The following is a 24492-nucleotide window of genomic DNA, read 5'->3' on the forward strand; positions in this document are numbered from 1 at the left end:
TTTAGAATCTTGTTTTTCTAATATTTTCTATGTACTTAGACTTTTTTCTCTATTTCTATCATTAAGCATTCACCTGGAAAATGAAATAAATATGGAAATTGTGATTGTGTAGTGAAATCTTAACCAGAAATAACTTTTTTTTTCTAATTATGTTAAAATTCGGTTTTAAGCTTGGGAGGGGAAAAATAATGAGAAAGACTTCATTATGAGGAAGGCCTCATAGTAAAACTTAGTAAAACAAGACAAGGCAGAGACTTTTTATTTTTTAGTTCCCCTTACATACATCTACAGCCCTCTGCTACAAATTAGCATGACATTTGTCAGGAAGAGGAAAGCCACACAGCCACACAGCAGAACTACAGATTAAGAGGATCGAAAACACCTGAGCTTTACTAGTGTCCTGTAGAAGCACTTTTAAAACACTTGGGAAGCCTCTTTCCAGACATCTCTTGGAGTCAGTGCTGCACTTGCTCAGCAGACTTGTGAGACAGGGGTGTAACTGACCTTCTAGTATTTTTGACATTGCATTTTTGAATCATGTCTTACATAAACTCAGAGTACTTCTCCACCTTCCTTAATCTCACTCATGCATGAAGTGTGGCCATTTTTACTCAAGAAGCATTATTGTCTCCTAAGTCGAATAAACTATGAAATTCAAAGATTATCAGAGAACAGAAAAATAAAAATTCAAATCCTAGGAGCAAAGTCTCTGAGACAAGAAAAAGGAACTGACAGACCCAGAGGGAAGGCTGGAGACCATTTATTCATTTGAATCCCAACTATCTCTCTTCTACAAAGGGTGGATTAGGAAGGTCCATATCATGTCATTCCAGATATCGAGGCAAGGAATCTTCAAGTGATCTTTGACAACATCCTCCTCCTGTTCACCCACATCCAATCCAATGTCACCAATAATATAACAATATCTCAGCCTGTACACACTATTGTATTTTATTCTGAGCATTCTTTTGCCATTGCACACAGAGTGTTACTAGATATTGTTCCTAGGTATCTTCTGAGCATGTCACTTCAGTAGGCATCTTGAGTACTTCATCTTTACATGCTCATCAGTTATCAAGGCACTGAGATTATGAAGAAGGAGGCAGAGTTTCTTGCATCAAAGACTTTACAGTCCAGTGAGTGAGAGCAAGCAAGGTTGGTAGTTCACAGAATGTGTTCACAGGATGCACTGAGGTTATGGAGAAGGAACAGTTCCTTTCCTCAGTCCCTGTCAGCTGGGGAGAGAGGTGCTGGAAAGTCAGTAAGGGTCAAGACAGTCTTCTTTGCAACTATAGACTCTGAACTTGACCTTAAGGGCTGAGTGGGACTTGGATAGCTGCAGAAAAAAAAGAGAAGATGCTTTGAAAGGAGTAACAGAAGCAACATAGGGGTGACAAGTCACAGTTTGTACATTCTATCAGAAACCGAGCCATTGCCTTTTGTATTGGATCTAATTTCTTAGTAATGACATCTGCTTCAGAGCATTTTTTCCTCCCCTAACACTGATATTTTGAAGTCACTTGCACAGTCTGTTCTCTTCATGCAAACTTTTTGACTCCTAGAAAGGATTCACTGTGCTACATCAAAACTTGCTTTATCTGCTTGAGAATCCTGCTCTACACTGCATTTCGTACCACCCAACACTGACCACTTCTTCCATTTAAAAAAAATCTGTTTTCTTCTAAACTCTTCCTGAGTGTCCCATACAATTTGTTAACCAATAATTTGATGACTTCACAATACTGATCTATGGGTTTTGCTCAGTGGTAACTTTATTTTCAATTTTTTTTTTTTTTAGGTTTTATGTATTTTAATGACTATTAGTCTGGTTTCTTAATTTCATGATGAGCAATAGGAGACAACAACAATATTTTTGCATCCCTGAATATCTCTACAGAGAAGGCTGGCAGCAGGGATGAGGCCTGAGGTGTAGGGGAGCCTGGGAATTAAATGTAGGTAGATTTAAGTAGATGGGATTTGAATAGCTCTTCAAGGTCAGAGGAGCCAAAGTGTGCATCAAGGGGAGCTTTTAATGAAGAGCTCCACTTCAAAGTCAAGGGCATGATGGAGCAGGCACTGTTGTTGGTCTCCCCAGCAGCCATATGCTCCCCACACCTACTCAGAAGGAGTCTGATTTTACTTATGAATCCTTGCCACCAGACAACATGCAACTCGGGGAAATGAACTATCTCCAGATCCAGGGGAGATAGATGTTCTTCTTCCAAAGCTGAATCAGCCAATTTACTTAACAGTGATTGATCAAGGAATGGGTACATTTCCCAATTCTGACCAAGGAAAATTGAGGAGATTTCTGGGCTGTCAACCTGTGAAGTCATGTAGGCCCCACCGCTTCCAAGGGCCCATGCTTGGTTTAACGCTGTTGCTGTTGCCACCTTAAAATTCTTGGTAGGTTTTGAACAAGGGGCCTACATTTTCATTTTGCGCTAGACCCTACAAGTTATGTGCCTGGTCCGGTTGAAAATCAAAGTGATAATGATGAAAAAAAAAGTACATATATATTTACTAAGAAAAATTGATAGAAATATCACCAAAAGGAGAATTCAAATTGTGGTTCAGAAGGAATTGAGTGGTGGAAAGCCAAGCACAACACAGCAAAGTGATCTCTCACCCTTTGGGACATGGGTGAAAATCAGAACAAAGTGGTTCAACACTGCGGCTTTGACACTATGTACTGCATTTTTATGTGGTTCTATATGTGTATTGTTTTGGGGGCTGTTCTTTCAGATTAAAGGAACCGAAAAAGGGTATGTAATGTCCATGGAGTAATAAAGTAGAGTGAGCATTTTAGAGTCTCAAACTTCATAATGGCTTGGAAAATTAAAATCATGGGCTCTTGGCTTAGCACACAATGCTTGATTTCTTTACAACATGTAAAAGCCTATTCTTAGTTTTACTTTTCCCTGTTTTATATTCTACTCTTCCATTTCAAGTGCTCCCCTAGGATTCCAGGTCCTTGATTGGGGTCTCCGTTTCCCCTTTAGTAGGGAAAGTAGTCAATAATGGCTACTTTAGTGCCCAGTGCAAAATGAAAATGTGTGAATCCTTCCTTGCTAAAATGCTATTAAGAATTTTAAGAAGCCACAGCAGAGAACTGATTCGAGCTTGGGTCCCTTATGAGCCTGAGACCCTCGCCTGTTAGAAAGCAGGCCCTGAATGTACTCTTTGTTTAAACAAAGTACTTCCTCATCACATATGTCTCTGAGCATCACATAGGTGTCTCCTTTCAACTCTGGGTGGTGTCCCTGTTTCAGCCCACCTCCTAGCCCAGGTTCTGAAGGTTTCTTTTGTGCTGTGGTTTGGACTACAGTATCTAAATACTCTGTAAATGTTAAGAAGTGAGCCTTGTAGCATGTGGGAATTCAGTCCAGTTCCTAGATAGCCTTGTCCCAAGGCACACGGCAAGGTGCTGACAGGCCTTCTATGACTTTCTCTTGACAACTGAGCCCCCAGCTGAGGGTGTGCAGGTGCTGGAGGCTGTGATTAACATTGGCTCGCTGCCTGGCTACACGTATGCAAGTACTTTGCAGCAGTATCATCATTGCTGTCCCATCCTTACTTAAGTTACTCGTTTGACTGAGGAGAAAAGGCTTTATAAAGCCACAGCAAGGCCACCGTTTCTCCTGACAGGTAGAGACTCCTTCTGAGGGTCAGGAACTGATTGTATCTTGTGGTAAGTGAGATATAAGGGTCAACCTTCTTTGCAAAGACAAAAGGGAAGTATAGTTTTTTTTTTAATGCTGCATATTTTTCCTCCAAAATTTAAAAATAGAACTACCATATGATTCAGTCATCTCTCTTCTGAATATTTATGCAAAAAAATCTAAAAGCAGGATCTTGAGAAGATAATTTTTGCCACATTATTCACAATAGAGGAGATGTGGGAACAACCTAAATGTCCATCAGTGGATGAATGGGTAAAGAAATGTGGTATATATACACTGTGGCATATTATTCAGCCTTAAAGAAAGGAAGGTCTGTAACAGGTCCCAATTTGGCATAATGTTCTTTTATATCAGATTGTTCTTGCTGATGTTCTCCTTTGTTCGTTTGTCTTTAATTGCTGTACCTTTTGCACAGTAACTAGCATAAAATAGGTGCTCTGCAAATGTTTGTTGATTGAGAATCACTCAAACTGTCAATGTTTGTCCCACTTTTTTTAAATTAAGCCAAGATTGATTTTTAAACTAATTTAAGATATTTATACTCCTTGGCCAAGACAATGCAGAAAAGGAGATTAAGAAGAGCAGAAAAACTATATGAGAGCCCATTTCTTCTCCCTACTTTACAACCCACAGGATGAATCATTTCTAAGTTAGGAAGAGCACAGGCTACTTTAGTGAGCTGCCATGGCAAAGCTTGGAGCTGACAATTTTCGGAGCGGAATCTAGTTATTGGCTGCATGGCAGTCATCTCCAGCAAGTGATGCCAGAGTCAGCCCAGAGTAGGATAAGGGACCCTCAAATGTATGTTTCCTTTCCTGAGACCCATGCTAACAACTTGTAGAGTCTGTGCAACATTGGACTCTTCCACTGTGCTGCATGGTGCGGTGAGAAGCAGAGTTCTCAAACACCATTCTTCATGCCGGTGCCAGCCCATGATAAAATTTTCACTGATGGTGGAGGGGAAGAACCATCAAATGAGTTTTTTTTTTTTTTTAATAAAACTAAATGTATTTCATTCAAAAGACTATAATTTTAAGTTCTAAAAACATATCATGAAGGATATTGATATTGATCTGTGAAACCCCAAAATATGAGAACCACAAATATAGACCAATGGTTTCCTTTGATTTATTTAAGTTTTTCTAGTAAGAAGAGTACTCCTTTTAAGTGTCAACCAACTTTGTAGACCTCCTGCATGATAATAGTGATAATCACAGTATCTTTTGATTTGCGGATCGAGGAAATAAATATGTGCACAAGGATCTGAGGAGTTTTTTTAAAAAAAAATTTGCTGTAACCCTTCCATGGCTTATAGCTGATAAGTTGAAAAACACCAGTGTAGAGAATTTTAAATTGATATGAATTTGAGTGTAATCCTCCCCTCCACTCACCAGCCATGGGATGATTGAGCAAGCCGCTTTTCTGAGGGATTTATAGAGGAATGAGATGGCATGTCACCGTGCTGCTTTTCTAAGTTGGGGTTCCTTTGGCAACAAAGTGGCACATAGGAAGGGAATCACAAAAAAATAGTAGGAATACTTCCTCCGAAACCCCACTTTTATCTTTTACTCATATTCGGGATACTTTATTTTAGAGAGGATTGGGGTCTTTCTGAATTCCTTATTATAGCAACCAAGGCAAAATGGTGACACATGCCAGAGTGAGGAAGGAACAATATTTGCAATTTCACCATCTGTTCTTGTCAACTGTGTGCTACATAAATGGAAGATCAGCTTCCAGCTCTCTCGTATATAAAATTTGTCAGTATAGCTAATCCTCTATTTTTTTTTTTTTACCCACACACATACACACAGAGAGAGTATTATTTAGGGCAATGAGAAGTGAATTATTAGTCCTCTGAATTTACCCAACTTTTGAGGACAATTTCAAGAGAGCTATGATTTCCTTTGTTGCAGAAGAATATTACAAATAATTGGGTAACTGACTATAGGGTAGCCAGTTGTCCATATATACATTTTCACACATTCTACAGAAATAAGAATGAGATCAGATTTTTTTTCCTGGAAGTTGAGAGGAAAGTGTATTTGGCATCTCCTCCAAAAGTATGCTTAATTTTATGACTTGTATATGTACTATTTAGTGAATGTTTTTCTCCTCCTCGTCCTCTTGCTTTTTTTTTACTCTGATTCTTTTCTTTTTCTTATTTTGATTCTAGCTACAGTTCTGAAAACTACCCTTAGATATAACCACTGATGTGAAAAAGAACAAATTAATGCTTACTTTGTTGACCTTTATTTTTACTCTATTTCCAAAGGGAGATAACTAGTTGGTAAAATATTATGATAAAAACTGATGATTTTTCATTAAAATAGGTAATCAGAATATATGTTGCTTCACAGGGTGTGGCGGCACACCTTGTAATCCCAGCATCGCAGGAGGCTGAGGCAGGAGGATAGCAATTTCAAAGCCAGCCTTAGCAACTTAGTGAGTCCCTAAGCAATTTAAAGAGATCCTGTCTCTAAATTAAAGGGCTGGGGATGTAACTCAGTGTTTAAGCATCCCTGGGTTCAATCCCTGGTACCAAAAATAAATAAATAGATAGATAGATAGATAGATAGATAAAAATTTAAAAAAGAAAATAATATGTTATATTGGTGCTAAGAGATCTGGACCAAATGAAAAAGAGCTAGTTAGAGTAGAGTAAGAGAATATTTGCTATAAAGGTAAGAACCATTTTCTGCCTTTACCTGAAATGCTATTGCTGGCCCTGCCTCCATCACTGCAGGACACTACCTATCCCTCCCATGGAGAAGGTGATTTTCATCAGACAACCCAGAAGAAAATCCAGATTGTTTCTAAGCTGATAGGAATGTATATACATCTCTTGCTATGGGGAAATTGTCCAATATTTTAACCTCAGGGGTCCATGCACATAGTTAAAGGGGTTGTTTCCCCAGATTGCAACATGTGCCACATAAATCATCTCACAAGCTTGACTAACGTCTGGATTCCACACCCAAGTGCAGTTTTTCCTCTCTCTATTTTTGTCCCTTCCTATTTCATTTTGGTTTGCTGCTTTTTTTCCCCCATATCCCACTTTTCCTCTTTCCTCCATTTCTATCCTACTGAAATCCAGGGGAGAAAGACAAGAAGATAACCACAGTGTTAGAAAGGGGCTTTTTATTTACAGGGAAATGAGATTTTATTTCAAGCTGGAAAGAAGCATCATCAAACCTACATTTCAAAAGACCACTATGCCTGCACCAAAGACAGGAGAGGAGCAGAGTTTATGGTCAGAGGTGAATGGTTTAATCCAGAAGTTGAATTGGTATGAGGTGGTAATCAATTGGCACAGAGAGATGATTGGTTTCTACATTTTCTGGTTGGAAAACTGAGAAAATGGAAGGAATCACCTTTTGAAATGGGAAACCAATGGAAGAAGAAAAGGTTTCCAACAAAAGAAGAAACTTAGAAAAAAAGAAACCTTGCTGGTTGAGAGTCTTGAAGACCGGAGGGATTGCAGCCACATCTTAAAAACATTTTTTCTCTATACCAAAGTTATAGAGGGATGCTGGACATTATGTATATAAAATACAAGCACTATAAGCTTGTAGTAAATAATAAAATAACAATCATTGGATGCTGACAGTGTGTCAGGTACTATTCTAAACACTCTTGTTAATATAAATTCACTCAATCTTTCTAACAACCCTATGAGATAAGTGCCATTTTTACTCCCATTTTATAGCCAAGTAAAGTGAGGAACATCAAGGTTAATTAACTTGCTAAAGGTCACAAAGATAATGAGTGGACAGAAGGAAGATCATTAATCAAGCAGTCTAGCTCTAGAATCTTCCCCCCTACTATATTTTATGCTATCTCACAAGTAAATTAATTCCTCATGCAACTTTTGTAGACACTTTTTCCCCACTTCTTCCAAAACTGATATAGTTAGAAAAAAAGTCATTTTAACTTAAAATGTGGAATTTTGGAAGTTTGGGCTAATTGTAGTTGAGGCATAGTCCATTCTAAAAGCCCAGTGCCAAATTACAAGGAGCCACAGAGCTCTTGAGTCCACTTTTGAGCCCCTTGTAAACTTGTAAAATACTTCTAATCAGAAAAAAATGCAAGGATTGGCAGAATTTCAAATCCCTGCCCTGTTGAGTTTAAACCCTGACTGTTGTCAGGTGTGAGCTGCTATTTGTCATATATTCTTTGGCTTCAGACAGAGGCCTTGATGTTGGAGCCCTGGGCCAGGCAGACCTTCATTGAAGAAAAGCAGTGCTAGGCATTTTCCCACTATTAACCCCATGAACCCTCACTTGTATCAGAGCCAGGTCAAACTCGTACACATGGCTTTTTCAAAGTTGATTCTGAATTTTTAGTTAACCATTCTCTTGAAATGTTGAAACTCTGATTATTGTGTATTGGAGTCCTACTACTAGAATGTACCAGAATAAAAAGGAAAATCTGCCATCTGCTTAGAGACTTAACTTGCCGTGGTAATTTATTTTTATTCCAACTGCATCTGCAATTATGAATTTTTTTCACTCACATTTCTTCCAAGGCAAAATGAATCAAACCAAAAGAATAAATAAAACTATGCATGCTTCTGAGAATGAAAACTCTTCAGGGGCACTTTGTGATTTTTTTTTTTTTTTAATATCTTCAGTCCTTAGCAGGTGAGTTTCACATGCACATGTGATACCTCCAACTGAGACAGGGTGAACTGGAAGAATGTGAGAGATGTTTGCACAGTATTTGCATAAATTATGTCTAGTCTTCATGCAACTCTGAAATGCATAATTATTTTCCTCATTTTGTTCATGAATGAATTGAGGCTCAATAAATGTTTAGGTAATTTGCTGAAGGTCTTTGTACTAGGAAGCAATAAAATCAAGAATGCATACCTAGTTGGGCTGTGATGTCAAAGCCCACCTTATTTCTATTGAAGCATCTACGTAACCTTCTTGTTTCCACCCTGTTTTGCAAGTAAGAACAGAGTTCCACCAGGCTTCCTATTCCCAAGTGCAGCTAGATAGATTCTGTAGCTGGGCTCTCCTGAAAACACAAGAGGGTCTGCAAATGGTAAAATAAACTATTTTAATACATTACTCCACTTGCTAGAATGTAAGGAAATAGGAGAGAGAAACAAAACAGAAGTTGAAATTTAATAAGGTGCAGTAAGCACTGAGTAACATAAAAGGGAGTATCCTTGGAGCCAATGATGATATTTGTGCTATAATGCACCAAAAATAAGATCTGTGTCAAAGTTGCATTATGAATTTGACAGGTTTTGAAGAGGTTTCAGCTTTATCCACTCCTGGGTTCTGGAGGAAATTCATGAAATTCCTTTCTGTAGTGAAGTATCTGTAATTTAAACCATTGGTAGATACAGAGATTACATCCAACAAACTATGATTTCAAAAAAATAAATAACAGACTCAATGGAAGAAATGAATAAAATTCAACACACAAGGACATAAGGCACTAGGAAGAGTCAGCAGAAGCAAGACAAGTGACACAAGAACAACTATTATTTGTGGGTTAAAATGGAGGAAGGAGACTACTTTCAACTGATAATAGACAAAGAGTACTCGTTTGCTCTCACTCCTCCATGGAACCCTACCAAAATAATAATAGAGTTTTTGGGTTTTTTTATCCTTGGTGAGTGTATGATTTAAAAATGAAAAAAAAAATCTTTTTTTTTTTCATTTTTAAATCATACACTCATAAGGATAAAGAATGAAAAAGGAAATAAGAGGAACCTGGACAGCAGATGACCATCTGTTATTGTCTTAGCAGATTTGAAAAAAAAAAAAACTGAATCATAAACCAGCACTGGCAGGCACCTCCCTGCCAAAGACGGATATGTTAGACCATCAGACCCATATGTGATGGAATTGTTGACCTGCATACCTCAGAATCTATTTTATTTCCTATTTAATTCCTCATTTCTCCTCATTCATTATCCATTTCCTTTCTTTGCTTGTTTCCATGTACAGTTTACAAATAATAACACTTAGATTTATTTGCCCTTCTAACTTTCAGTCTACTTTACCTCCAGTCTTACTTTTCTACTTTACCTATCTGAGAAAAATCTCAACTCTGGGTATATTCTACAAACTTTCTTCAAATGTGGTTCTGAATAAGTAGGTCTAATAGAGATTGTCATGAAACACAGCAGTTTCACCTCCTGTAAGTTTATGATCACCCAACTCAAGTGGCCCTTGTAATCCTCTCATCTTAAAAGTGAATTAAGCTGAGCACAGTGATGCACACCTGTAATCTCAGCAGCTCAGGAGGCTGAGATGGGAGGATCAAAAGTTCAAGACCAGCCTCAGCTATTTAGTGAGTCCCTATGCAACTAAGACCCTGTCTCAAAATTTAAAAAAATAAATAAAATTTTTAAAAGGGTGTGGGTGTGGCTCAGTGGGTAAGCACTCCTAGATTCAATTCCTGGTAAAAAGAAAATCAAGCCCATCACACTCACTCTTTCACCAATTTACCAATCTAGAGCTTGACAAACCCTTCAGAAACATGTTTTTGAAAAAATGTTTCTACCTAGTTAACATTTTAATATATTACGCCACTTGGATCATTCTGGTCTGGTTGCCATCTTGCTCTGGTTCCCAGCAGCATCCCCACTGCCGGATTTTAAAAAATGATCTTACTAAATTTTTCTTCTGAAACATTTTTAGATTTAGAGAAAAGTTGCAAGTACAATACAGAGCTCTCCTCTATAATGTTCACTGCTTCCTGTAATGTAGATATATTGTATACCCAAAAGCACAGTCATCAAAATGAAGAAGTTAATATTAGTATGACACTATTAGCTCTACTATGACATCTTTTGGATTCCAGCTGAGTTTTTCACTAATTTCCTTAGTCCATTCCAGTTTTTCATTCATGATCCTGTATTGCATTTAACTGTCATCTCTTTTTGTCTTCTCCCAGCTGTGACTGTTCCTTTTTGTGCCTTCTACGATCATAACACTTTCAAAGAATGTTAGTCAATTGTTTTATAGAATGTCTCTCAGCTTGGGTTTTTCCAGTGTTTCCTCATGATCACATTGAATAGATAAATTTCTGGAAATTTCTGGCAACATCACAGCAGTGATGTTGTACCCTTCCCAATGCATGGTATCAGGGGTATGTGATGTCAGTATATCTTACTCCTGGGGACATTAATGGATCATTTGACTAAGCAGATTTCCAGTGTAATGTTACAATATTTCCCTTCGGAATTACAGATGTAGTAGGAAGATACTTCTTTAACTTTTGCCCCCTAATTTTAGCATCCATTAGTGGATCTTGCCTACAACAATTATTACACAGGTGTTCCAGTGCTGATTTTGTTTTCCTTAGTTCTTCTGTGTTTGCTGCTTGGAAACAATCTTTAATATGAAGCTGTATTCTCTGTTCTATTTTTTTTCATTATACATTTATATCACTCTGGCTCATAGATATTTATTTTATTCTATGAATCATAATCCAATATGATCATTTTTTATAATATATATATATATATATATATATATATATATATATATATATTCTTTATGCTTTTTAATTGTTTCAGTTCTAGCCATTTAGAATTCCTTTAGGCTGGTTCCCATGTCCTTCTGAGATGACTGTCTTTCTATGAGCATTTACTTTCTGGCCTCACAATATATTCCATGCTTACCTTGGAAAGTATTAGTTTAGTTTTCCTGCCTGTACTAGTCTGGATTCTCCAGAGAAAGAAAACCAATAGGAGATATACATAAAAAGAGATTATTTATGAACATTTGGCTCACATGGTTGTGAAAGTTGAAAAGTCCCAAGATCTGCAGTTGACAAGTGGAAGACCCAGGAGAGCTGACCATGCAAGTTTCAGTCTGAGTCTGAAGGCCAGAGAACCAGGAGAGCCAATGGTACAGAGTTCTAGTTCAAGTCAAAAGACAATGGTGGGAGAAGATGGGTGTCCCAGCTTAATGGTTTCCCCGTCAGTAGATTGGACAGGAAAAGCAATTTGTTTTACACAGACCACTGATTCAAATGTTAATCTCATTTAGAAGTAACTCCTCTCAGAGACACACTCAGAATAATGTTTAACAAAATATCTGGGTATGCTGTGACCAGTTTCAAGTAAACACAGAAGAGTTACCATCACACTGTCCTGGACTTGGAATTCACTCATCTCCAAGGAGCTTTGGATTCTTTCAATGGAAAAAATCTGTTTCGAAATGATGATATGTGCTCATTGCTACTGGAGTGCCATTGCTTCCAGGCCTTTCTGTGAATGCAGCCAGGAAACATACGTGACTATGCTAAGCCATGTATACGCACATCTATATTTATTTTCATATCTAATTATAACTACATATATTTTTAAAACATATTTCCTACTGATATATCTGACTCAATTCCAATACCACAGGGTTTATTCTAGATTTCCCTTTTTCCTTATTTATAATTTCTTTCTCCAAAAGTGAGAAATCTGGCTCTCATTATCGACAGTATACTACTTATTTTTTAACTCTTACGTGCACATAAAGCAGTTTCAGAATCGCTGATCCACATCCCTGTAAGAATCCATGTTTGAACTAGAGCTCAGCATTTGTGTTCACTTCTTTTTGTCCTTAGTCTTATAGTATCTAGTCAAAACACTGCTGTTTTACCAGCGTTTTTTCTTCTGTGAACAAAAGACCTGAAAAAAACAAGTTTAGAAGAGAGAAAATTCATTTGGCACTCACAATTTCAGAGGTCTCAGTCCATGGTCAGCTGACTCCATAGCCCTGGGCCCAAAGTGAAGCAGAACATCAGGGTGGAAGGAGGAAAGCAGTTCAGGACATGGCATTAGGAAGCAGAGAGTGAACTCTGCTCACCAGGGACAAAATATAAACCACAAAGGCACGCCCCAGTGACCTACTTCCTCCAGTCACGCCCTACCTGCGTACAGTTACCACCCAGTGAATCCATTCAAGTGGATGAATGTTTTGTTTAGGTTAAGGCTCTCTTAACCGAATTATTTCACCTCTAAACTTTCTTGCATTGTCTCATATATGAGCTTTTGCAGGACACCTCATATTTAAACCATAATAATTGCTTTCTCACCTTATCTAATACCTTAGTTTTTTTTTTCCCTCCTTTCATTGTATTAATGTTATTCATTTGTAACATAATTAATTTCATTTATTGTGGTGTCTTCCATTTTGGGTTCCCACATGTCTTAGTTGTCTTTACAAATTTACAAACAGTAAAAAAAAAAAAAAAATCACTCTTTCTGTTGACTAGTAACATGGGTTTTGAAAAATGCATGCATTCATGTCCCTGCCTGCCACCACAGTTTTAACACAGATCATCACCCCAAAAATTCCTCCATGCTTTCCCTTTGTACTTATCTACTCCCCTCACTCCAAACCCATGGTAATCACTAATCTATTCTCTATTTAATTTGTTTTTACCTTTTCCAAAATTTTATATCAAAGGAATCATAAAATATGTAGCCCTTTGAGCCTAGATTCTTTGTCTTTGAAAATACGCTAAAATTCATCTATGTTTCTGACTGTATCAAGAGTTCACTACTTTGTATTGTTGGGTAGTATATATTATAGGGATATACCACAACTTTTTTGTCCATTTACCTACTGAATAATCTGCATCATTTCCCGTTTGGGGTGACAGTGAAAGAAGCTGCTCTCCACATTCACATACAAATTTTTATGTAGTCATAAGTTTTCATTTCTCTTGGGTAAGAACCTTGGAGTTGGACTGCCTAGTCCTATAGGAACTTCATTCTAAACTTGATGAGAAAATGCTTATCTGTTCTTCCATAGCATCTGTATTATTTTTGCATTCCCACTAGTAAAAGCTGTTGTTCTGTATCCTTACTTGGTATTGCTTGGTACTGTTTCTTTGTTTTACAGACATTCTAATAGGTATATAGTGATATCTCATTTTAATTTTAATTTCCATATATCTAATGATTTTGAGGATGTTTATATGCATGTTTGGATTCTGTATATCTGCTTTGGTGAATTGTTTTTTTAGATCTTTTGCTCATTTTTTAAATAGGGATTTTAATTTTCTTATTGTTGAATTTAGAAAATATTATATATATTCTAGATACGTAGTATTTGTCCAATATACGAATTTAATTCCTCATTTTAGTTAACCCCTCAAAAACGTTTGATACTATTGAACATGCCTTCTTTCTTAAAATACTTTCCCCTTCCCTCTTCCTATTTCTGGATTTCTTTCAAAAAACGTTCTCTCTTCTATCCATATGTTCCCTTACTGGCTTCATCATTCTCTGAATGAGTCCTTTTCATTTTATATATTCTCTTCCGAATGGGGCGGTTTCCTAATGTGGGAGATTTTAGGTTGTCTGCACAGAAGAAAGAAACTAAAAAAGGTCCAGTTGTTTTACTGAGCTGAGAATAGAGTGAAGTTTGAGGAGACTGAAGTGACTAGAATTCAAGAGGCAGAACCTTGGAGATGAAGTTCACATGCACACAGGGAGCTACATGTATCTGAATACTTCTTTACATGTATGAGTTGAAACTCCACAAAGCTGTGGATATAACCAATAGAAAACAGCAGGTGAAGCAATTCAAAGAGTTCATACAAAACTGGGAATAGTTTTCAATCCTGTTAACCTAAGTCGAGAGACCTCGTGATTCACAAGGTATCACATAGAGACATCATAATGGAAGATTGCTTGGGAACCACCCTAAAAAGAGTGCATGTAAGCCTCCAGAGGATTATATGATATGTAGATTAATGATATGTCAAAAGAATGTCCAACTCTCTTTCAAAACAAAAATAATCTAATAATGCCAAGCATCCAGATGGAAATCACTAGGCATGCAAAGAAGTTAAGGATGAAACACACAATATTTGAAATCAAGAAACACAACTGAGAGGGATTCATGGCAGTTTATACACTTTAAAAAGAAAATAAAACAGTGAAGTTGAAGACATGGTATCACAGTCTGTCCAAAGTAAAGAACAGAAAGAAAAAAAACTGATAAAAATAGTGTATCAGTGATATGGGGACATCATCAGTCAGTCTAACAAATCTGAAATTGGAGCTAAGAGTTCATATATGTGTGTATTTGAAGAAATGATGGAAAAAGGTTTCCAAACTTGTTAAAATCTATGAATCCACAGATTAGAGAAACCCAATGAATCTCAGGTGGAATAAAAATGAATAAAATCACTCTATTAGGGTTCTTTAGAGGAACAGAATCAACAGGAGGTATGATTATGAAAAAGGGATTTATTAAATTGGCTTAAATAACCAGAAGCAGGAGAGTCCACAGTGGCCTTCTGCAGGCTGGAGGGCTGGAGGAACTAGTAGTGAGCATCTCAAAATGCTGAAGTTTCAGAACAAGAAGGATCAATGATGCTGCCCCAATTCAAGATTGAAGTCTTCTGGAAACTCCCTGGAGAATTACTGGCAAAGTCTGCTTTGGAAGAGCAAAGGAGGGAGAGTCTGAAATCCTCAGGAAGTCACAGCAGCAATCAAGGACTTGTTCAAGAAGAATGGAGCTTGCATCTGCCGCTGCTTCCTTTTTCTTCCAACTTTTATTCCTTCCAAGCCTCCAACCTATTGGACGGTGCTGCCTGTGCTTAGGGAGGGTCTCCACTTCACTTTGCTATCCCACATGCCAATCATTTCTAGACACACCTTCACTGACAAACCCAGAAGTCTCTTAATCTTCAGCATCTCTTAATCCAATCAATCTGACAATTCAGATCAACCATTACGATCACCTTGAGGAACATCATAATCAAATCTTAAAAGATGAGCAAACCCACGCCTGAACTCAGGCCCAGGTCAGGCACAGCACCAACCCCTGAGCCCACCTGGGAGCCAGGCCTAGCCCACCTCCATCTTGGAACACTGCAGCCATTGCCATAGACCTCCCCACACAGTAGCCTCCACCTTGCAAAAACAGACAGGGCTTAGAAACAGCTACACTTCATAACAGGCAGTCCAAAGCCATTGTAAGGCCTACTCATTCAGTCCCATCTCTGAAAGTGGTTGCATCCATCTTGGGACACCCCACTGCTATTTTGAGTCACTCTGCTATTGCTACTACTTTAGTTGTAGTAGCATCCATCCCGGGACACCAGCAGGGTCTGGAAGCCCAACACCAAGGTGAGATACAGATAATTAGCAGGGACACTATAAGATTATAGGATAGAAACTATAATACCTCAGATCCATACTTCAAGAAAGGAAGACACACAGAGAACATGAAAAAACAAGAGGAAAAAGTGCCCCAAACAAACCAGGATACTACAATAACAGAATCCGTGGACAGTGTAGTTGATGAAATGTCAGAGAAGTTCAGAATATACATAATTAAAATGATCTGTGAATTAAAGAAAGACCTAAATGAGCAAATACAGGCAAAAATTGATCACTCCAATAAAGAGATAAGGTAGCAAATACAGGTAGCAAAAATTACTTTAAGAAAGAGAGATTCTGAAAAAAAAATCAGAAATCCTTGAAATGAAGGAAAGAATAAACCAAATTTAAAAACTCAATAGAAAACATCACCAACAGACGAGATCATTTGAAAGACAGAATGTCTCAGATAATGAGGGCAAAGTATATACAATCTTGAAAATAAAGTTGACCACACAGTGAAAATGGTAAGAAACCATGAGCAGAGCATCCAAGAATTATGGATAGCATACAAAATTACATATAAGATGTTGTGAGGGGGAAGGAAAAAAAAGAGAGAGAGAAATGTGTTACAGTAGATGGGGTAGAGAGAGGTGATGGGAGGGGAGGGAGGGGAGGGGGGATAGGAAGGGCAGCAGAATATAACAGACACTATTATGGCAGTATGTATAAACGTGGCTGTATAACCAATGTGATCCTGCAATCTGTACACGTCGAAAAATAAGAATTCATACCCCATTTGAATCAAATGTATGATATATGATATGTCAAGATCATTGTAATGTTTTGAGCAACTAATAAAAAAAGACCAACTCCAAGAATTATTGGGATAGAGGAAGGCACAAAGATTCAAACCAAAGTGATACACAATCTCTTCAATGAAATAATATCTGAAAATTTCCCAAACATGAAGAATGAATTGGAAAATTAAATACAAGAAGCTTACAGGACACCAAATGTACAAAATAAAAGCAAATCTACACCAAGACACATTATAATGAAAATGCCTAGCATACAGAATAAGGATAGAATCTTAAAGGCTGCAAGAAAGAGGAATTAGATCATATACAGGGGCAGACCAATTTATATCTCAGCAGATTTTTCAACCCAGACCCTCAAAGCCAGTGAGATCCTGGAACAATATAAAGTAAACACTGAAAGACAATGAATGCCAACCAAGAATCTTATATCCAGCCAAATTACGCTTCTGATTTGATGATGAAATAAAAACCTTTCATGATAAACAAAAGTTAAAAGAATTTACAGGAAGAAAGCTTGCACTAGAAAACATCCTCAGCAAAATATTCCAGGAGAATAAAATGGAAAACAACAATGAAAATCAGCAAAGGGTGGAACTACATGAAAGGAAAAGCCAATCAAAGGAGAAACCAAGTCAAATTAAAAACCAAAAATAACCAAAGTGTCCGGGAATACAGATCATATTTCAGTAGTAACCCTGAATGTGAATGGCCTAAACTCATCAATTAAAAGACATAAACTGACAGATTGGAATTAAAAAAAAAAAAAAGACCCAACAATATTTTGCCTTCAAGAGACTCATCTCACAGGGAAAGACATCCACATACTGAAGGTGAAAGGGTGAGAATAAAACATACCAATCACATGGAACACCTAAATAAGCAACGGTTTCCATATTCATAGCAGATAAAGGGGACTTCAAACCAAAGCTAGTGAAAAGGAATAAAGAAGGACATTTTATACTGCTTTAGGAATTCATACATCAACAAGACATAAAAATCATAAATATCTATGCCCCAAACAATGGGGCATCTATGTATGTCAAACAAACTCTTCTCAAATACAAGCACCAAATAGACCACAATACAATAGTACTAGGTGATTTTAATACACCATTCTCACCACTGGATAGATGTTCCAAGCAAAAATTAAGTAAAATAAACTATAGAACTCAATAATACAACCAATAATTTGGACTTAACAGACATATATAGAATATTCCATCTGTCAATGAGCAAATATGGATCCTTCTCCAAAATAGATAATATGTTATGTCACAAAGGAAGTCTTGGCAAATACAAAAAAAAAAATAGAGATACTACTCTGCATTCTATCAGACCATAATGGAATGAAATTAGAAATCAATGATAAAAGTTAAAAGAGAAGCTACTCTTACTCTTGGAGACTAAACAGTATGCTCTTGAATGACACATGGAAAACAAAAGACATCAGGAGGGAGATAAAAATAATTCTTGGAGGTAAATGAGAACTCAGATATAAAAATTTATCAAAATCTGTGGGTCACTATGAAGGCAGGGCTAAGAGGAAAGTTCATTGCATCAAATTCATTCATTAAAAAAGAAGAAAAAGTCAACAAATAAACAATCTGACATTACATTTCAAAGCCCTAGGAAAAAAACAAAACAACACCAAAAGTATAGAAGAAAGGAAATAATTAAAATCAGGGTGGAAATCAATGAAATTGAAATGAAAGAAGCAATTCAAAAAATTGACAAAACAAAAAGCTTGTTCTTTGAATATATAAATAAAATTGACAAACCCTTAGCCACCCTAACAAAAAGAAGGAGGGAGAAAACTCAAATTACTAAAATTTGTGATGAAAAAGGAAATATCACAACAGACACTATTGAAATACAGAAGACAATTAGAAACTATTTTGAAAATTTATACTACATAAAACAGAAAACTTCAAAGACACTGACAAATTTCTAGAGGCATGTGATCAACCCAAACTAAGTCAAGAGGACATACACAATTTAAACAGATCAATTTCAAGCAAGAAAAGAGAAGACATCATCAAAAGCCTACTAACCAAGAAAAGTCCAGGACCAGATGGATTCACAGCTGAATTCTACAATATCTACAAAGAAGAATGAATACCAATACTCCTCATATTATTCCATGAGATAGCAAAGGAAGGAACCCCTCCAAACTCATTCTATGAAGCTAGTATCATCCTGCTACCAAAACCCAGGCAGAGATACATCAAGGAAAGAAAATTCCAGACCAATATCCCTGATGAACCTTGATGCAAAAACTCTCAACAAAATTCTGGCAAATTGCATACAAAAACAAACTGAAAAAATAGTGCATCATGATCAAGTGTGGTTCATCCAGTGATGCAAGGTTGGTTCAACATACAGAAATCAATAAATATAATTCATCACATCAGTAGATTTAAAGATAAGAATCACATGATTATATCAATTAATGCAGAGAAAGCATTTTACAAAATATAGCATTCTTTCATGCAAAACACTAAAAGAACTAGGGATAGTAGAAATATACCTCAACATTGTAAAAGCTATCTATGCTAAACACAAGGCCAACATCATTCTAAATGGAGAAAATTGGAAGCATTCTCTCTAAAAACTGGAACAAGACAGGGATGCCCTCTTTTATCACTTCTATTCCACATAGTCCTTGAAACTCTTGTCAGAGCAATTAGACAGATGAAAAATATTAAAAGGATGCAAATAGGAAAAGAAGAACTCAAACTATCATTATTTGCTGATGACATGATTCTATAATTAGAAGATCCAGAAAACTTCTAGAACTAGTAAATGAATTCAGCAAAGTAGCAGGATATAAAATCAAAACCCATAAATCAAATGCATTTCTATATGTCAGTGATGAATCCTCTGGAAAAAAAAAATTAAGAAAACTACTCCATTCACAATAGCCTCAAAAGAAAAAACAAACTTGAGAATCAACTTAATAAAAGAGGTGAAAGACCTCTCCAATAAAAACTACAGAATACTAAAGAAAGAAATTGAAGAAGACCTTAAAAGACAGAAAGGTCTCCAATGCTCTTGGATAGGCAAAATTAATATTATCAAAATGGCCATACTACCCAAAGCGCTATACAGATTCAATGTGATTCCAATTCAAATCCCAACATAATTTCTTATAGAAATAGAAAAAGCAATCATGAAGTTCATTTGGTAAAATAAGAGATACAGAATAGCCAAAGCAATCCTTAGCAAGAAGAGTAAAGCTAGAGGCATCACAATACCAGATCTTAAACTATACTACAAAGCAAACTAGCAAAAATAGTATGGTATTGGAACCAAAGTAGACATGTAGACCAATGGTACAGAATAAAAGATGCAGAGACAAAACCACATAAATACAGTTATCTCATACTAGACAAAGGCACCAAAAACATACATGGAGAAAACATAGCCTCTTCAACAAATGGTGCTGGAAGAACTGAAAATTCATATGCACCAAAGTGAAAATAAACCCCTATCTTTCACCATGTACATTACTCAACTCAAAGTGGATCAAGGACCTATGAATTAGGCCAGAGACCCTGCACCTAACAGAGGAAAAAGTAGGTCCAAATCTTCAACACATTGGATTAGGCCCTGACTTCCTTAATAAGACTCCTAAAGCACAAGAAATAAAATCAAGAATTAATAAATGGGATAGATCGGATCAAACTAAAAAGCTTCTTCTCATCAAAAGAAACAATCGATGAGCAGAAGAGAGAGCCTACATTTTTGGAGCAAAATTTTTCCACATGCACATCAGATAGAGTACTAATGTCCAGGATTAAAGAACTCAAAAATCTTAACACCAATAAAACAAACAACCCAATCAATAAATGGGGTAAGGAGCTGAACAGACACTTCTCAGAAGAAGATGTACATTCAATCAACAAATATATGAAAAAATGTTCAATATCTTTAGTAATTAGAGAAATGCAAGTCAAAATTACACTAAGATTTCAGCTCGTGCCAGTAAGAATGGCAGTTATCAAGAACTGCCATGTTGTCAAGGATGTACATTGCTGGTGGGAGTGCAAATTGGTGCAACCAATCTGGAAAGCAGTATGGAGATTCCTTAGAAAACTTGGAATTAAACCACCAGTTGACCCAGCTATCCCACTCCTCAGTCTATACCCAAATAACTTAAAATCAACATACTATAGTAATGCAGCCACATCAATGTTTATAGCAGCACAATTAACAAGAGATAAACTGTAGAAGCAACCTAGATGCCCTTCAATAGATGAATGGATAAAGAAACTGTTGTATATATACACAATGTAATATTACTCAGCTTTAAACAAGAATAAAATTATGGCATTTGGAGGTAAATGGATGGAGTTGGAGAATATCACACTAAGCAAAGTAAGCCAATCCCAAGAAACCAAAGACCTAATGTTTTCTCTGATAAGTGGATGCTGATCTATATTGTGGGTGGGAGGCATGAGAAAAAATGGAGGAACTTTGATGGGGCAAAGGGGAGGGAGTAAAGAGGAGGGGGTTTGTGGGCAGGAAAGATGGTGGAATGAGATGGACATCATTACCCTAGGTACATGTGTGACTGCACATATGATGCGATACTACATTCTGTACAATCAGAGAAATTGAACTTGTGCTGCAGTTGTGTACAATGAATCAAAATGTATTCTGCTGTAATATATACATAATTAAAATAATTTAATTAATTAATAAAAATTATATTACATATAAAGAAACAAAGGTATAGATGATAGAGATAAAAAAATTAGTTGCAAAAGTATTATGTCAAGTGAAAGAAGCCAAAACTGTACTATCTGGTCCCATTTATATCAAATTCAAGAAAAAACAAAAATATGGTGCAGAATTTCAGTGGTTGACAATGGTCAAGAAGGAAGGAGAGTATGGAATTGATTCCAAAGGGTCAAGGGGAACTTTTCAGGGTGATGAAAATATTCTGCATTTTAATTATTATACCTATTATATGACTGCGTACATTTGTCAACAAGCATCATCTTAATTAAATCCTAATATTAGCAAATTTTATTCAGTGTTACTATAGCTCAATGAAGCTGATAAGAAATAGTTACCAAATGGAGCAAAAATATGTTTTCGAAGCTTTTGGAGAACTTCAATGACAGTAAATAGTGCTTGCAAGAAGAAACATATTTAAATTGATCCTTATTAAAGCAAGGAAATAATTGAGCAAGGATAAGTGCTCAAATCATGCACAAAATTTTATTTATTTAAGAACTCTGTGTATAGATGGAATCTTTGATCAAACTCTTACAGTTAGATAAATTCATATTTGATGATCTGGAATAGAATGAAGTAAAAAATATCAAAAGTTTTTCTGCATCTGATTTGTTAAATTTTGAAGATTCATAAATAGGAAACTTTTTATTGTTTTGTCTTATAAAATATTTGACAAAGATGTTTTCTATTTTGAAAGGAGAAAAAAAAAGATAGTAGTCCTGAAAACTTTTGGAATACAGTACTTATTTCAATATCTTAAAAACTAGATATGAAAACAATCCCATTTAGTAGAAGTTGCTCTGAGTTTTCCAGATTTGTAGAGATAGTATTTCTGAGCAAAAATATCACTGTCTCTTGAAAAGAAAAATTAAAGACACCAACAGTTTCAAGTTAACTGTAAAATTTTAACTTTGAAAAAAATTGTAAGCAGTTTTATGAAAAAAAATCTAAAATATTTGGATTCCTTTGAAACAGAAAGCTTATTCTTCATAAAAATATTAGTGATATTGTAGGTGAACAATATAACCACAAAAGAATTATCATACATGAATATCTACCAAGCATAATTATGTTTATGTTATTTTCTAACATTTTTATAATCACTATAAATATACTGGTTTCTGTGCCTTGAGATACATGACTTAAGCAGATTTTATTTATGCATCTTAAAGCTGAATATTCATGTGAAAGTAAGCTTTGAATAGGACTATTCCATGGGTCTAAATTAAAAATAATTTTTTGATGAATAAATATTTTTATAATGTAAATTTTATCCTTGGCTCTACTTAACCTCAAAATTACCACAATATGGATGAAAAATTTAATTACTGGGTTACTCAATTTTTACACCAATTTTCAATGCATTTTTTATCTTTACATTTATACAATGTTTTAGAACCTGATAAAGTTCTTCATTTAGCTAAAAAAATCTTAACCATTAAGTCCCATGTTTTGAATTCTATAGTATTTCAAGGAAATTGACATAGGTGCATTAAAATAGGTTGGAAATAATAATCCGGAGCTTATATAAATTATTATATTAATTAATATCACTACAGTATAATTATTGTCATTATATAATTATATATTATATACTATATTTCAATTTTTCTAGGTGTTCCACATTTGGGACATTGGGATAAAATGGGCTCAATTAAGTATTAAGAATCTCTAGAGAATCTACAAGCCTGGTTCTCTCATAAACCTAGGCGTTGATAAACTCTAAGCTTGAGGAGGACAGGAAGAGGTTTAATTTAGTATTTTTTCTTTTTCTGTGAGAACATGGTGTGTAAAGATGATAGGCAGTATCATTCTAATGGCAAGAAGTTTTTTAAAAAAATAATCAGAAGGCATGACTCTGAGGCTCCCAGACGACGACGGAACAGGAGACTTGAGGGTCAAGTGATTTTTAAATTGTCCGGAGGCTTTGATTGGAAAAACATTTGGTGAACGCTTTATTTCTAAGACAGACTTGCATAAGTTGACAACTATTATCTTACCAAATTGTTCATTACCAGAAGTGTTATGGTTTTTCCTGAAGTCTGATTACACAGTACCCACCCATAAGATGCCCTCTCTTGACTCCTATCTGACCCAGTGAAATTCCATCTGTGGTTCCCACCCTGATCCCGACTGTCCTCCTTCCACTATCTACTTCATACCTTTATTGTGCATTCATTCTTTGCTTTACCTTTGCCAGATAAAACAAAAATGCAGAATAATGAGGGCTGAGTAGTTCTTTAAAAAAGTGCTGAAAAGTGGGAAGATTTACATAGTGGGAAAAGCGAATAAGGATAAAGGATATGACTGAAGAGGGAGTGTGCACTCCAGTTTGAATGGAAAACTCCTCTCCTTTGCCAGTTTTATTGCCATAGGAGAGCAACTCAGTGGTGCCGGTTGCTAATATTTTACTTTATGAATAGCAACTCCTGTGAACTCTACTCATAAAGCTTGGTTCATTTCTCTTATGTGCTAATGGCATTATTATTCCCATGCCAATAGATATGAGTTTCTTGAACATCTGTTTCTGAAAGAAAAAAAAAACTACACAACACATGAAAATATAACCCATAAATTATGGGGTCTGAGTTGTCCACATATTGCATAGTCTGTGTTATACCTACTTGCATTTTAATTATTCTCTTTTGTGAACATAGATAGTGGTCTATAAGTACATTATTAATGTAGAACATTTTTCTTGTTTTTTTTTACATCTTGCTAAAGGCCAAATTGAATTTAAAATCTTTAAATTCTAAGTCAGGGACCTCACATATTTGGATAAGAGCCAAACTTCTATTATTTGATCTTAACAGCAGAATATTTTATACACATTAAATTTTATCCAAAAACATCTCAAATATTTAAAATCACATACTTATAGGTCAAAATTTGAAGGATCATTGTCAGTCATTCTTCCTAAAGATTAATCTTAAGAATACATGCCTTTTCATTGTCTTTTGGGAGCAAAATTGTTTGTTATTTATGGCCAGGAGTTTTCTTCTTGAGGAAAAATTTACAGTGCTTGAAAATGAAAGTCCTCAGTCACTGTAGATATGTCATTATCTGAAAGTCAATGCTTAATAACCTCTTCGCGGGTTCATAGGCTCATAGAAATGTAATGCTTTTTTAACATAACAAATGTATGATAATATCCAAGAGT

General features: G+C 35.9%; 1 protein-coding gene and 1 long non-coding RNA gene across 20 annotated transcripts in view; one reads left to right on the forward strand and one right to left on the reverse strand.

The window, feature by feature from the left end:
- Hdac9 (histone deacetylase 9) overlaps positions 1-24492 on the forward strand; it is an 863294-nt gene that overhangs the window by 815793 nt on the left and 23009 nt on the right. The window lies entirely within an intron of this gene.
- LOC125615526 lies at positions 745-12427 on the reverse strand. Its single transcript, XR_007346134.1, has 2 exons — positions 12383-12427; positions 745-1336 (listed from the first exon to the last, which is right to left on the reverse strand). It is a non-coding gene; the product is annotated as an uncharacterized LOC125615526 (long non-coding RNA).

Source organism: Marmota marmota, unplaced genomic scaffold (assembly GCF_001458135.2).
Source record: "Marmota marmota marmota unplaced genomic scaffold, marMar, whole genome shotgun sequence".
Taxonomy (NCBI): Eukaryota; Metazoa; Chordata; class Mammalia; order Rodentia; family Sciuridae; genus Marmota; species Marmota marmota.